The sequence below is a fragment of the Procambarus clarkii genome, chromosome 70, assembly GCF_040958095.1.
Source record: "Procambarus clarkii isolate CNS0578487 chromosome 70, FALCON_Pclarkii_2.0, whole genome shotgun sequence".
NCBI lineage: Eukaryota > Metazoa > Arthropoda > Malacostraca > Decapoda > Cambaridae > Procambarus > Procambarus clarkii.
In genome coordinates this window covers 18,380,134-18,396,536 of record NC_091219.1, presented here as the reverse complement: position 1 = coordinate 18,396,536, position 16,403 = coordinate 18,380,134, and the positions used below count along the sequence as shown (strand labels likewise).

The 16,403-nt window shown below is 47.1% G+C and overlaps 1 long non-coding RNA gene across 1 annotated transcript in view; it reads right to left on the bottom strand.

The window, feature by feature from the left end:
• LOC138356044 (uncharacterized) overlaps positions 1-16,403 on the bottom strand; it is a 75,947-nt gene that overhangs the window by 33,359 nt on the left and 26,185 nt on the right. Inside the window, exon 2 of the long non-coding RNA XR_011224107.1 lies at positions 3,732-3,758. This is a non-coding gene — a long non-coding RNA (uncharacterized lncRNA). The remainder of the gene's footprint in view (positions 1-3,731; positions 3,759-16,403) is intronic.

The window sequence follows — 16,403 nt, the reverse complement described above, 5'->3', positions numbered from 1 at the left end:
ACATCCCTGTATAGTTCATCTGCGTCTCAAGCTTACGTCCCTGTATGGTTCATCAGTGTCTCAAGCTTACGTCCCTGTATGGTTCAACAGTGTCTCAAGCTTACATCCCTGTATGGTTCAACAGTGTCTCAAGCTTACATCCCTGTATGGTTCAACAGTGTCTCAAGCTTACATCCCTGTATAGTTCATCTGTGTCTCAAGCTTACGTCCCTGTATGGTTCATCAGTGTCTCAAGCTTACGTCCCTGTATGGTTCATCAGTGTCTCAAGCTTACGTCCCTGTATGGTTCATCAGTGTCTCAAGCTTACGTCCCTGTATGGTTCATCAGTGTCTCAAGCTTACATCCCTGTATGGTTCAACAGTGTCTCAAGCTTACGTCCCTGTATGGTTCATCAGTGTCTCAAGCTTACGTCCCTGTATGGTTCAACAGTGTCTCAAGCTTACGTTCCTGTATGGTTCATCAGTGTCTCAAGCTTACGTCCCTGTATGGTTCATCAGTGTCTCAAGCTTACATCCCTGTATGGTTCAACAGTGTCTCAAGCTTACGTCCCTGTATGGTTCATCAGTGTCTCAAGCTTACGTCCCTGTATGGTTCAACAGTGTCTCAAGCTTACGTCCCTGTATGGTTCAACAGTGTCTCAAGCTTACGTCCCTGTATGGTTCATCATTGTCTCAAGCTTACGTCCCTGTATGGTTCATCAGTGTCTCAAGCTTACGTCCCTGTATGGTTCATCAGTGTCTCAAGCTTACGTCCCTGTATGGTTCAACAGTGTCTCAAGCTTACGTCCCTGTATGGTTCAACAGTGTCTCAAGCTTACATCCCTGTATGGTTCAACAGTGTCTCAAGCTTACGTCCCTGTATGGTTCATCAGTGTCTCAAGCTTACGTCCCTGTATGGTTCAACAGTGTCTCAAGCTTACGTCCCTGTATGGTTCATCAGTGTCTCAAGCTTACGTCCCTGTATGGTTCATCATTGTCTCAAGCTTACGTCCCTGTATGGTTCATCAGTGTCTCAAGCTTACGTCCCTGTATGGTTCATCAGTGTCTCAAGCTTACATCCCTGTATGGTTCAACAGTGTCTCAAGCTTACATCCCTGTATGGTTCATCAGTGTCTCAAGCTTACATCCCTGTATGGTTCAACAGTGTCTCAAGCTTACGTCCCTGTATGGTTCATCAGTGTCTCAAGCTTACGTCCCTGTATGGTTCAACAGTGTCTCAAGCTTACGTCCCTGTATGGTTCAACAGTGTCTCAAGCTTACGTCCCTGTATGGTTCATCATTGTCTCAAGCTTACGTCCCTGTATGGTTCATCAGTGTCTCAAGCTTACGTCCCTGTATGGTTCATCAGTGTCTCAAGCTTACGTCCCTGTATGGTTCAACAGTGTCTCAAGCTTACGTCCCTGTATGGTTCAACAGTGTCTCAAGCTTACATCCCTGTATGGTTCAACAGTGTCTCAAGCTTACGTCCCTGTATGGTTCATCAGTGTCTCAAGCTTACGTCCCTGTATGGTTCAACAGTGTCTCAAGCTTACGTCCCTGTATGGTTCATCAGTGTCTCAAGCTTACGTCCCTGTATGGTTCATCATTGTCTCAAGCTTACGTCCCTGTATGGTTCATCAGTGTCTCAAGCTTACGTCCCTGTATGGTTCATCAGTGTCTCAAGCTTACATCCCTGTATGGTTCAACAGTGTCTCAAGCTTACATCCCTGTATGGTTCAACAGCGTCTCAAGCTTACATCCCTGTATGGTTCAACAGTGTCTCAAGCTTACATCCCTGTATGGTTCAACAGCGTCTCAAGCTTACATCCCTGTATGGTTCATCAGTGTCTCAAGCTTACGTTCCTGCATGGTTCAACAGTGTCTCAAGCTAATACAGTATCCGAATATTTCAGATACTGTATGTTTTTCTAACCCTTTCTGTGGCGGGCGTTTTTCACTGGCGGGGAGAGGCGGACTGGGTTGTCTTCTGTGGGATAATCGTTTATTGCTTTTAACTGAAGACGCTGGTGCCTTGCCTCTTCTTCGATGGACGACAGGAAGTGCATTGTTGAGGAGCAGGAGGTTGTGATAAGCTATGGTGGTTCCCCGGATATAAAATAAATTTGCGAGGAGAAATATGGAACTCACAGCCATCTTGAAATTAAAGGGGCGGTGGATTCACAGCATATAAGTCAACTACTGACTTATTAAAGTGTACAGATTTGACTTATAGTCCACTTTGCTATGCTCGAAGCTATGACTGGACACGTGCACCGTACACCGTACAGCGTGTAGTGTAAACTCTCCTTAAATCACCGTAACTAAAATATCTCACCCAACCTAACCTAGACCTAACTATACATCTTATCTTGAGGTTATCTTGAGATGATTTCGGGGCTTTTAGTGTCCCCGCGGCCCGGTCCTCGACCAGGCCTCCACCCCCAGGAAGCAGCCCGTGACAGCTGACTAACACCCAGGGACCTATTTTACTGCTAGGTAACAGGGGCATAGGGTGAAAGAAACTCTGCCCATTGTTTCTCGCCGGCGCCTGGGATCGAACCCAGGACCACAGGATCACAAGTCCAGTGTACTGTCCGCTCGGCCGACCGACTCCCATAAACCTACTATATATAATATTAATGTATATTTGAGATGAAACCGGTAATATTATACCGTATGAAATATTAATCTTGTCACCTGGCTGCCTGTTGTATAAGTCAAATACTGACTTATTGAAATCTACATATGTCAGTATTTGACTTATAACTTTGGGCTGAAGGCTGGGAACTCAGTATGTCAAAAAACTTTCTTTCTCAAACTTGTACTGATCCTCCACGTTTTGTGAAGATGAAACACACAAAACTGCATCAGTAAAGAACTTTGAGATAAGAACATTACAAAGATAAGCCTTATCTCCCGGTGACGTGTAGTCTGTGCTTCAGGAAATACTCTCACTACATAAGAACTAAAAATAATAGCACCAAACACCGAGACAGGAGTAAATAAGAAAACATTTTTTAATATAAATATATTTATTGAACTCCATGCAGTCAACACCTTTTTTAAAAGCAATAAAAAAAATCTGAAAAAAAATAATAACAATATGATTGAGAAGAAAACCAAGTCAGATGAACAAAACTGGTTGCCACATCGTTCACATTTGAGAAGAACAGATAACAGGAGTTCCACGCCATAGACATGAACATCCATTGTTCTTAAATACACCCTCCCCCCCTCCCCCCTCCCCCCTACAGTGTGCCAAAGCGTCGTCACTACAGTACCTTGTCAACAAGACCCACGGGAAAATACATCACGCTAATTGTTAAACAGAAATACAACACACACACATCCAGGAAAAACAGTGTCACGCGTGTTAAGATCAAACCTGGCAACACAAGACAACACTAAAGTACCCCATCAACACAACAGAAGGACAAGTATGGCGTCTTAACAACAAGAAAACACAAGTTACAAAATATTTAGACAAATCAAAGTATACACATTACATAGAAAACGGTTTCAGGTACTAGAGACAGTCAAAGAAAATGGGAAGTTGCGTGATGAAGACGAATCACTGAGAGAGAGAGAGAGAGAGAGAGAGAGAGAGAGAGAGAGAGAGAGAGAGAGAGAGAGAGAGAGAGAGAGAGAGAGAGAGAGAGAGAGAGAGAGAGAGAGAGAGAGAGAGAGGGGGGACCAAGATACACTAAGAGAGGTACAGACGTGCGACAAAGACCGAGCCATTATACACTTACATTGGCGTCGCCATTCTCAGCTGTTGCCTGGAAAAGAGGAGTCAAGTTTTATCTCTGAGAGCAGAACACATCATGGGGGCATATATTAGACACTAACACATACATATAGATAAATATCTTTTTAAAACCTAACTAAAAATGTTCTTGTATACTAACAAACTTCTATACTACATCACTTGAACAATGAACATTATACTGTATAATTATATTAAGAGCAAAATCTAATACAAATGCAATAACATACAATGTGAATCGATAATGCATAATAAAACTGCGTGAAAAATAAGTCCTTCACAATCCTGTGATTGTGTTATTTACGGACACCATTATCCAATCTTTTCACCAGTTGTATAAAATACAACCATATTGAATTAAAATACAACCATTTTCATGTTGTTAAAGTACTGGCAAACTACTGCTCTGGCTCAAAGGCTTTGACAGACCCACTAATTCTAAATTCTAATTCTAAAATTCTAAGACTTTGACAGACCCACCATGTGTTATTCATCTCAGTCTTAGGCTGTAGTTGAGTGTCTTTGAGTCTTATGTTGGCCTTAGTAAGATTATATTCAATGAGTTTTAACACCTTTTCCAGCGCTGTTCAATCCCACTGGTAAACTGATTGGGTTCGTAACTGTGCACTGTGTTAGACAAAGTTCCAGTGGGCATTTCTCCACAGTGCTGACACTTCTCATGTTCTGGAACCCATAAGCTAATATCCCATGTACGTGGGTGTCCGAACCTGATGCGATGTAAGTGCACTTCTGATTCTCTATTGTACCCTATTCAGAAGGCTATTCTAGTCTTCTGAATGGCTACAATCTCTGTCTGTAAAGTTGAGCGCCCGTCTGAGAGCCTTCAGCTAACTATATATAGTTTGCTACCTTCACTGCAGCTCCAGATTCTTGTCTCTGCTGGTGTATTGATCTGTCTGAGGCGTTTGTGAAGCTGTCAGATGTCAAGTTTGCTTCTGTATTCATCTGTGCAATGTTGCGTAGCAGATGAGGGGTTAGTCTCATTCTGCTTTCCTCTCAAGACCATAATCTTAAACTGGTTGACTGCCTCACACACTTCCCTGACAGGTGAGGGCTTCTAGCAGGTGAGGGACTCTAGTAGGTAAGGGACTCTAGCAGGTGAGGGCTTCTAGTAGGTGAGGGACTCTAGTTGGTGAGGGCCTCTAGCAGGTGAGGGAGGGAGAACACCTGAAGTGAGGCAAGTGAGAACCTGGAGTACTCATATTTACTATTTGTAGGGAGTCGGTCGGCCGAGCGGACAGCACGCTGGACTTGTGATCCTGTGGTCCTGGGTTCGATCCCAGGCGCCGGCGAGAAACAATGGGCAGAGTTTCTTTCATCCTATGCCCCTGTTACCTTGCAGTAAAATAGGTACCTGGGTGTTAGTCAGCTGTCACGGGCTGCTTCCTGGGGGTGGAGGCCTGGTCGAGGACCGGGCCGCGGGGACACTAAAAAGCCCCGAAATCATTTCAAGATAAGAAGATAAGCATAACTATTAGCTCTTGGACCCCGCCTTTCTAATAAATCTTTTTCGTCTGTAATGCCTACTACAGACATTTCTCTCTAACACACACACACACACACACACACACACACACACACACACACACACACACACACACACACACACACACACACACACGCACGCACGCACGCACACACACACACACACACACACACACACACACACACACACACGCATACAGTAGTCTGATAGCCTGGTGGATAGCGCGCAGGACTCGTAATTCTGTGGCTCGGGTTCGATTCCCGGACCAGGCAGAAACAAATGGGCAAAGTTTCTTTCACCCTGATGCCCCTGTTACCTAGCAGTAAATAGGTACCTGGGAGTTAGACAGCTGTTACGGGGTGCTTCCTGGAGTGTGTGTGTGTGAAAAAAAACATTAGTTAGTAGTTACTTACAGTTGATTAATTGACAGTTGAGAGGCGGGCCGAAAGAGCAGAGCTCAACCCCCAGCAAGCACAACTAGGTGAATACACATACACACACACACACACACACACACACACACACACACACACACACACACACACACACACACACACACACACACACACACACACATCCCCAGGAAGCAGCCCGTAACAGCTGTCAAACTCTCAAGTACCTATTTACAGCTAATTAAACAGTTGCATCAGGTGAAAGAAACCCTGCCCCATTGCCTTGTCCGGGAATCGAACCCGGGCCCTTAAGACTACGACCCCCGAGCGCTGTCCGCCCAGCCGCGTGTCCCAATATAAGAGTACAATTATTCGAATTATTAATTTTTTAATTAATTCGACATTATTATTTATAATAATAAAATAAACATAAAACGATTAATAAAGCATAAAACATATTAGATATTCGTCTAATAACGGACATTTAAACACAATAATTGGTAATTTTTTACTACGAACTGAACCAACAATTATATTAATTTTTTTAATGGAATATTCGTAACGAATTTTGCGAATTTATGCAAAAAAAAATCATAATTCTTGGATTTTGTTACCAGGACGGACAACGTCCCAGCGGGAGATCAATGGATGGTGCGGCTGTGTTCGGACAACTCTGTTTATCCCAGGAAGTACAAGCGCCACACCCGCCTGTCCCACACCTGCTAGCCACACACCCGCCTGCCACACCCATCCCACCACAGCACGTGTTGACACACGGTGATGGGGAGAGAGGGGGGAATGTGGTGGGGGGTGTGTGGAAGGGAGGGGGGAGACAGGAAAGGGTAGAGAATACGTCCCTTCCATCATTATAGTCTAACTTCTCGTCTTATCCAAGGATATTCCGTCTCCCCCTTCCCATCTTTCTCCCCCCCCCCTCCCTCCGCCATTTTACTTTCCCATCCCCCTCCCTTGTAGCTCCCCCCCCCCTCCCACCGGCCACACCCCAAAATATTATTCTGCAGCACGCACACCTGGACCCCACATCTGCCCCCCCCCTCCCATTCCACACCTGCCATAACCCCCCTCCCACTGAACATGACCTCACCCTTCCCAACACCTGACCTCCGCCCCTCCCTAAGACCTAACCCCCCCCCCTCCAACCACCCACTGAACCCCGACAGCCAATCCCCGTCCATCTGACGTCACCGCTACGTCATCGTCCAGCTCATGACGTACAACTTCAGGTGTCGATTTTCTGTGCAATTCTTTCCTAGTCTCCACGGCGGCTTGTACTCACCTAGTTGTGCTTGCAGGGGGTTGAGCTCTGGCTCTTTGGTCACCCCAGCAATTGCAGAGAACCCTCTCAACCTCCCCTTCAATCTACCCCGTCAACACTGCCGTAGGGAGCCGGGGTCGCCACACTTCGCCAGGTGGAAATATCCAAACTAAACAAATGTGAATTAATTATCCTCCCTTACAGGTAAACTAATCCGCGGGTGGTCGCTTTAATGCCACCACATGGGAGGGGTGGGAAAGGGGGGGTGTTGGGGGGGGGGTGGGGTGGGGGGTGGAGGGGCTTAGGGCAGGGAAGGGGGGGGTCGGGTCATGTGACCTGTGCTTCGGGGTCAGACCTGTTAGGGAAGGTCCACGACAGACCGAAACGTGGTTAGTTGTTTCGTTTGCCGATTTGTGGTGTTGTGTTGAGGATTTGCGTGGGTGTGTAATGTGGCGCAGTAGCACATGGGAGACTGCTCCCATGTGGGCCGGGGGGGGGGAGTGCCTTACTCCCATAGAGGGATGTGTCTACCAATCTGAGTTATCATATGGGATGGAGTGTGTGAAGGGATGAATAGTGTGTGTCAAGCACTAGCTACTACAAGGTCCCCATCTCGCGGGATGGTTATCTTATCTTGAGGTTATCTTGAGATGATTTCGGGGCTTTAGTGTCCCCGCGGCCCGGTCCTCGACCAGGCCTCCACCTCCAGGAAGCAGCCCGTGACAGCTGACTAACTCCCAGGTACCTATTTACTGCTAGGTAACAGGGGCATTCAGGGTGAAAGAAAATTTGCCCATTTGTTTCTACCTCGTGCGGGAATCGAACCCGCGCCACAGAATTACGAGTCCTGCGCGCTATCCACCAGGCTACGAGGCCCCTTGTATAGTTCAGCCCGTTGTTTAACCTGACACTGATAGTCTGTATGCCAGTATCGCTTCAGGGAGCCGGTCGGCCGAGCGGACAGCACGCTGGACTTGTGATCCTGTGGTCCCGGGTTCGATCCCTGGCGCCGGCGAGAAACAATGGGCAGAGTTTCTTTCACTCTATGCCCCTGTTAGCTAGCAGTAAAATAGGTACCTGGGTGTTAGTCAGCTGTCACGGGCTGCTTCCTGGGGGTGGAGGCCTGGTCGAGCACCAGGCCGCGGGGACACTAAAGCCCCGAAATCATCTCAAGATAACAACCTCTGTAAAACCTACATGCTGCTGCAGTCCGTCCTACTGACGATTGGGCCGAGCCGTCGGTGTAGACACAGTGCCCAACGTGGAAACTTAGACTTTTTATGAAGGATGCAACTGTTTCAAGTGTGACAGCTTTGAGAAGAGCAAGATTCTCAACACCTTTCTTGGTGTCGGATGTCTATGATACTTGAATGGTCGGATACGTATAAAGAGATATCAGTGACAGGTAGATGCCCCGCTCCTGTGCCAGGTAAGTCCACTACGGGCTCACCATAGCCCGTGCTACTTGGAACTTGTTCCGAGTAGCTGAATCTATAACAACAACAACAACAGATAGATTATTTACAGATCATGAACCACTGTGAACTTCACCATTTCATCTCCACTGACTTCACGGTGGTCGCCATGGGAGTCAACCCGACTTAAAGGGGAACAATGAGGCCGACCTATTACAGTCGACTAACACCCACCAGTCACCCTGCAATGTTTAATGAGGCTAGTCCCAAACGTCTAACCTCCAACCACAGGACAGACGAGCAGGCAGACATGCTACTTTATACATGCAGTGTACCCTACATAGAGATATGTAGACCACTATAATATCAACCAACAGAACTTGCATCCTAGTTAACTAAATCATGTTACTTAGACAACCTCTAACAGCGACTCTTGAACACCGTATGAACAAAAATAAGTATTATGCAGGTAAAGGAAAGTCCCAATACGTGTGTGTGTGTGTGTGTGCAATTAAATTAAAACCAAAACTTGGGATGCCACCTACATCCTTTATCTCAGAACCTTGTTTACAGCATCTTCAGAAAGATTGCATCTGAAAGATGGAAAGGTTTATCTCCAAAAAAATATATAATGTTGATAAAACACATCATTTAGTATTAAATCTGCCCCTGCTTATGGACGAATCCTGTGTGGTTAATCCCCCTTTCATGTCTGCCCTTCCCAAGCTCTAGTTACCTCGACCATCTGCACAAGACTCAACAACTAGGTACTTGTGTAAAGGAGGAAATGTATATGTTTATCTCTCAGAATGTTCGGTAATATGTTTATTGTTTGTGATGTGAGTCTATGTATGTATTAACACGATGTACTGAACGGGGTGAGAATAGCTTGAGCTACCTCATCCCTTTGTGTGTATTTTACCTCAATAAACTTATTTCAATTTCAATTTCAAGGTGATCCAATGTTGTAAGTATAGTTAACATGGGCAGGTGGTGGGGCAGGTGGGCCTAAGGTGGGCCAAGAAAGATCAGATTAGGATGAGGTGGGTCAGCATTAGCATACAGGGCGAGGCGGGGAAGGAGTGGGCCGAGACGAGTCAGGAATGGCCAAGGCAACTATGGAACAATATGGGCCAAAAATGGCCAAAATCTGACTAGGCCAGGACGGTCTGATGTGGGATAGGAGGGACCAGGAACCGTCAGGCTGGGCCTGGGTGGGCCATGGTGGGCCGAACTGGGTCAGTGTGTGAGGTGATGTCCATGGTAGGGGGGTGGGGTGGGGCAGGAGGCGCGGCTGAGCGGCGCCCTACAGGCCGGCACCAACAGTGTGGCTGATCGATACAGCTAGCCCCCCCCCCCCCCCCACCCCAACACTTTCGTTCTCTGCGGACCACCACCCAACACCCAAAAGCTTTATTCCGACTACACACAGTCCTGCGTGTGTGTCTAGGCCTTAAAGTAGGCCTCCTAAGTAGGCCTAACCCAGGACACCACCAGGTTTTAGTGTGTTCGTAAACTTAAGGAACGGTTCTCTACATCGTGGCGTCGACATGCAACTCAGCTGCCGCCCAGTTGCAGGGCGCAGGATTGGGTACTCGTGCAGATAGTCGTTGCAGGATTATGCACAGCTGTTTAAAAGTTCAAGGCACCGTGAACACGTGAGCTATGGTTCAGTCGTTCACAAGGCAATAAGGCATAGTTCGTTTTCTGTGGATTAAACCCGTATATAGTTATGCTAGGATGTTTCAGCTACTGTTAGGCTGTGTTATGCTTGCTTGGGTTAGATTGGGCTAGTTTGGGGTTAGGTTGGGCTGATTTGGGGTTAGGTTGGGCTCGTTTGGGGTTAGGTTGGGCTAATTTGGGGTTAGATTGGGCTCGTTTGGGGTTAGGTTGGGCTGGTTTGGGGATCTGGATTTCCAGAGGAGGATAGCAAGGCTGGCCTGCCTCACTCGATGCCCACACAAGCCAACAGCCACACGTACTGGCTTGTAATCACGTGAATTGTAATCAGACACGAAAATGTGGCCACGTGAACAAATACCTCCTAAAGAAACAAAAAAACAGCCCAGTTGTGATGAGTAGCACAAAAGTAATGCATACAAATGCAGATGGAATGACAAATAAAGGGGTAGAATTACAGGAATATGTGGCACAAGAACATCACACACATGGTCGCGATAATGTAAGCGGAGCTGACTGGTGTTATAGGAAAGGCAATTTTCTCAGGAGGATATAGTAGTAAAGTAAGATAGGATGGACTTACGAGAGGTTGAACTTACGAGAGATTGAAGTTACGAGAGGTTGAACTTACGATAGGTTGAACTTACGCGAGGTCTTTCCTATCATAGGTTGAAGATAGGTTGAACTTACGAGAGGTCATTCCTATCATAGGTGGATGATAGGTTGAACTTACGAGAGGTCTTTCCTATCATAGGTTGATGATAGGTTGAACTTACGAGAGGTCTTTCCTATCATAGGTTGATGATAGGTTGAACTTACGAGAGGACTTTCCTATCATAGGTTGATGATAAATCAAACTTACGAGAAGAGTCCGCATGCCAGGAACCACAACAGAGGGGGGAAAAGACAATGGTTGACCGAAACTGTGAATGAGTCTTGTGAGGTCAAGACGGAGCTCGTACACCCGCCATGCCACAATGACGGAGGAAATTACATCCACGACGGTTAGGGAATCCCAGCTCTGAGCACACTGCAGCGTGTACTCTCAATTTGCCAAACCGTAAAAAATGCAACTGTTTTGGCTACACCAGGCACGCAGGAGTCTATGCCACTCACGTATCATATAGAGGGCGATGCAAACAAATTATGTTTGCATCGTCCTCTACAGGGCAAGTGGTGCTTTATGGAATTAGAATTATGGTACTTTCATTCTTAATGAAACGTCGTATTTTTAACGGATTTACCTAAAAAATATGAGTATTAGGTAGAGAGGTTTGAGGTCAATTCCAGTCACATCTTTAGAAGCATGGGCTGGCAGAAGTCCTCGCGGCCGAACAGGCAATGTTTGGGGTTCGTAATCCACGGACTTGATTCCAGATCGAGGCAGAAACAAATAAGGCAGAATTGTTTTTACCTGATGCACCTGTTCACCTAGCAGAAGACAGGTACCTAGAAGTTAGAAACTTGCTCCGGGCAGCATCCTGTGTGTGTACTCACCTAGTTGTGCTTGCGGGGGTTGAGCTCTGGCTCTTTGGTCCCGCCTCTCAACCGTCAATCAACAGGTGTACAGGTTCATGAGCCTACTGGGCTCTATCATATCTACACTTGAAACTGTGTATGGAGTCAGCCTCCACCACATCCTCCACCACCACAGCCTCCACACACACACACACACACCTGTGTGTGTGTGCTCACCTATTTGTGCCTACAGGGTCGAGCATTGACTCTTGGATCCCGCCTTTCTAGCCACCGGTTGATTAAAGCAATGACTCCTGTCCTTCCCTATCATACCTAGTTTTAAAGCTATGAACAGATGTTTGCTTCCACTACCTACTCCTTTAGTTCATTCCATTTCCCCACTACTCTCACGCTAAAAGAAAACTTCCTAACATCTCTGTGACTCATCTGAGTTTCCAGCTTCCTAATGTGTTTCTTGAGGTTAATGTTTGCTGGTGTAGAGTACGCCGCTGTCGATATCCTATTTACATGTGCCTCAGGAGATAGATTAGGTGTTACGTCCACTCCCAGGTCTCTTTCTCGCGTCGTCACAGGTAGGCTAGTTCCCCTTCATTGTGTACTGTCCCTTTGGTCTCCTATCTCCTAGTCCCATTTTATAACTTTACATTTGCTCGTGTTGAACTCCAGTAGCCATTTCTCTGACCATCTCTGCAACCTGTCCAGGTCCTCTTGGAGGATCCTACAAGCCTCATCTGTAACAACTCTTCTCATAAATTTTGCGTCATCTGCGAACATCAACATATGTGTGTGTGTGTGTGTGTTCTCACCTAGTTGTGCTTTCGGGGGTTAAGTTTAGGCTCTTTAGTCCAGCCTCTCGTGTGTGTGTGTGGGGGGGGGGGGACGCGTGCATGCGTGCGTGCGCGAAGAAAAAATAGATCGAAAATCAGCACATTAGACAACCGACGGCTAGAAAGATGGGGGTCCATGGGCTAACAGCTCGATCCTGCAGGCAGGAATAGTGAATACTCTCACGCTCCCCCCCCCCCCCACACTGTGAAACAAAGGAGCACTGATGACTATTACCCTGCTTGGCGTATCTGCCGGTCAAGGGCCTCTTGGCCTGCCCTTAAGTGACAACTCTGCTCTCAAGTAAGCACTTAAATACTAACAAAACTTAATACTTCATAATCTCTCGCGAAAGTTGCGTAAAGTAGAATTCTTTTTAGTGTCCAGAATTTTTCCCTGTAAGAGAGAGAGAGAGAGAGAGAGGGGGGAGAGGGAGAGAGGGAGAGAGAGAGAGGGAGAGAGAGAGAGAGAGAGAGAGAGAGAGAGAGAGAGAGAGAGAGAGAGAGAGAGAGAGAGAGAGAGAGGAGAGGGGAGGGAGAGAGGGAGAGGGAGAGAGGGAGAGGGAGAGAGGAGAGAGGGAGGGAGAGAGGGAGAGGGAGAGAGGAGAGAGGGAGGGAGGGAGAGAGAGAGAGAGAGAGAGAGAGAGAGAGAGAGAGAGAGAGAGAGAGAGAGAGAGAGAGAGAGAGAGAGAGAGAGAGAGAGAGAGAGAGAGAGAGAGAGAGTGGTTATCTTGAGATGATTTCGGGGCTTAGCGTCCCCGCGGCCCGGTCCTCAACCAGGCCTCCGTTTTTGTTACACACCCCCAGGAAGCAGCCCGTAGCAGCTGTCTAACTCCTAGGTACCTATTTACTGCTAGGTAACAGGGGGCATCAGGGTGAAAGAAGCATTTTGCCCATTTGTCTCCGCCTCCACCGGGGATCGAACCCGGAACCTCAGGACTACGAATCCGAAGCGCTGTCCACTCAGCTGTCAGGCGCCCGTGTGTATTTTTACTATTTGTATCTGCAAAATCGAGCTATTAGCTCTTGGACCCCGCCTTTCTAACCAATATATTTTTCCTCTATTATGTCTACTACATATATTTATCTTACAAAACGCGCGCACACACACACATCCCCAGGAAGCAGCCCGAAACAGCTGCCTAACTCCCAGGTACCTATTTACTGCTAGGTGAACAGATGCATCAGAGTGAAAGAAACTCTGCCCATTTGTTTCTGTTTCGACTGGGAATCAAACCCAGGCCCTTAGGATTACGACCGCAGAGCGCTATCCACTCCACACTCCTGCAACAACAAAAAGTCAAAGAGGGACATGCTCACAACGTACACGATAACCAAGAGTTCTCACAGGGTCTTCAACATGGGCGTAAGGAGCGAACAGGTAATAATCGAGGAGGCGGGACCAGGAACCGAGACTCATCCCCTTTCCCAGCAACATAAGTTAATTAATGAGTACATGCAAATGGGTTCAGTAGCAGGTATTACCTGGAGCTGAGGGCAGCACCCTCATGGGTGTAGAGGCAGGACCCAGGAGGTCAAGCTCAACATCCACAACGTCAGGGGTGGTAATCACACACACACACACACACACACACACACACACACACACACACACACACACACACACACACACACACACACACACACACATAAATGTGTGGAAAAAACGAATTGGTTAGAGTAAATCAACGCAGATTGCTGTATTGGACAATCCGTGGCATTCTCTTAATTACTTGGCACATGTCTGTCTGTGACTGCCTGACTGTCACCCGTCCTCTCTGTCCTACTCTCAGCCTTTATGTTCAACACGTCTGCCTGTCTGCCTGTCTGCCCTCGTGTGTGTGTGTGTGTGTCAGTCTCTCGCCTTCTGAGAGTGAGCTAGAGTGAGAGGTTCCGTACGTATATCCAAGCGAACACACTGCAGAATATTAATTATATTCACTCACACTTTCACCCAACATTTCATGCACCTGGACCATCGGAGCCTCGATTGTTCAGGTGACTGAAATGTCATTATCCACCAATATGGTGATTAGCAATTCATATCACTAGGTCTAGGGTCACTTAACACCTTGATGCCAAAGTGGCACCCCTGAGGGAAGGCCTAAAGGTTCCAGTTGGACAGGAGATTGGTACCTTTGGAATTCTTCATTATTACCGGTGGCTGATGGCTCAGTAGGTAGAGCTACTGGCTTTAAATTGAGAGAAAAGTAGGACAAGATACAAGTGGCAGTTGGAAACACAAATGAATCAAGAAATACTCACTAACTCCCCCTCCCAACACCCTCACAGGAGAGGTGTGGAATGCAATGACAGAAAAAGAAGTCTGGGAAGCTACCTCTATCTACAACTTTAATGCCAGACTCGACCAAGAATTCGAATGTCAGGAACGTTCAATAATAACCCCAGCAGGTACAAAACACAGGGGCCCCGCTTCACCGTAGTCGCTGATAGGTAAGTTCCGTCCCCAGCAGGTACAAAACACAGGGGCCCCGCTTCACCGTAGTCGCTGATAGGTAAGTTCCGTCTACAAGCAAGATACAGCTTCGTGTGCCATCTAGCGGCAGCTTCGTGTGCCATCTAGCGGCAGCTTCGTGTGCCATCTAGCGGCAGCTTCGTGTGCCATCTAGCGGCAGCTTCGTGTGCCATCTAGCGGCAGCTTCGTGTGCCATCTAGCGGCAGCTTCGTGTGCCATCTAGCGGCCTACGGAGGACTTGCCAACATTACAACTCCTGCCAAAGACACTCCAGCCTCTGCCAACACCGTGGAGATATATCTTCCCCTCGTTGCCTGCGACTTCTTGCCAGCTGCCAGCAACCTCCTTGCTCCCTGCCAACACCTCACACGCGTCACGATGGGTTACCTTGAGGTGCTTCCGGGGCTTAGCGTCCCCGCGGCCCGGTCGCTGACTAGGCCTCTGGTCAACCTTCCTACACAACTCAGCCGTCTCTGACGACACAACATCGAACCTCCTGCCACCACCACCACCACACTGCCATCACCTTGGGGTTGTCTCTAGGATCAATGTCCCCGTGGTCCGGTCACTGACCAGGCCTCTTGGTTGGTGGTCAACCAGGCTGTTAGATGCTGCTCACAATCTGACGAATGCATCATAGACTGATACATTGATTAGGGAGTGTTGGGCCCCTTGATGTTGATAGGATTGTCTCTCAGCGTACCTATTGCACTTCTGCCTTTCATAAGAGGTATTTTGCACTTCCTGCCATGCCTCCTGGTCCCGTAAGGAATTATTTCCGTGTGTAGATTTGGAACCCATCCCTCTTGATATCTGCCAAGAGTAGATTATAATGTCTCTCGCCTGCGATCCCAGGAGTAAAGTTTGAGAAATTGTATCAGACCAATAATTGAGTCTTATTAAATAGATTCAAGCAGTGAAAGTTCTTTGCACGTTCTCCAGCTATGAATGGGGACCTCTAGAGTGCAACAGAATGCCACCTTAGCACAAATGTCTTAACAAAAAAAAGTTATCCATCCTGTCATTTTTCCTTGCAGTTCTGCCAGATACTTTATTATGCTCTTTAATAACAAGATCTGTCAACGTGATTACTACCAGAAAACCTCCTCCCACCTTTTCTCTACATATCATGGTTTGACGGTGATTTTACTCCTTGCTTTGATTTCCTGGTTTTTACCACAGCGCGGGAGCTGCAACCAGTGGGCACTCTAGTTATTTTATTTCCTGTGATCCACTGAGTGGCCTGACTTTCATCAGTATCCTGGAGAGTAGTGTCCACAGCTGTTGAAAAAAATCTTGTTTCATCACAAAGGATGAAATGATACTAGAGCAAGCACAGTACCCTTGAGCATTTGATGGTGGATAATCCGGAATTCTCATTCTCATTCTCATTCATTATCTCTCTCTCTCTCTCTCTCTCTCTCTCTCTCTCTCTCTCTCTCTCTCTCTCTCTCTCTCGTTAGGAAATTAAAAAGATTCAGCTTCCTACTGCGCCAGTAATTCCTTTTGTGCACATGTGTGTAAATACAATATGGTCACGTTTATCAAACATATTCATGACGTCTATGTGTATTACATCTGTGTTTTGACTGGCTTCCATGAAGTCCAT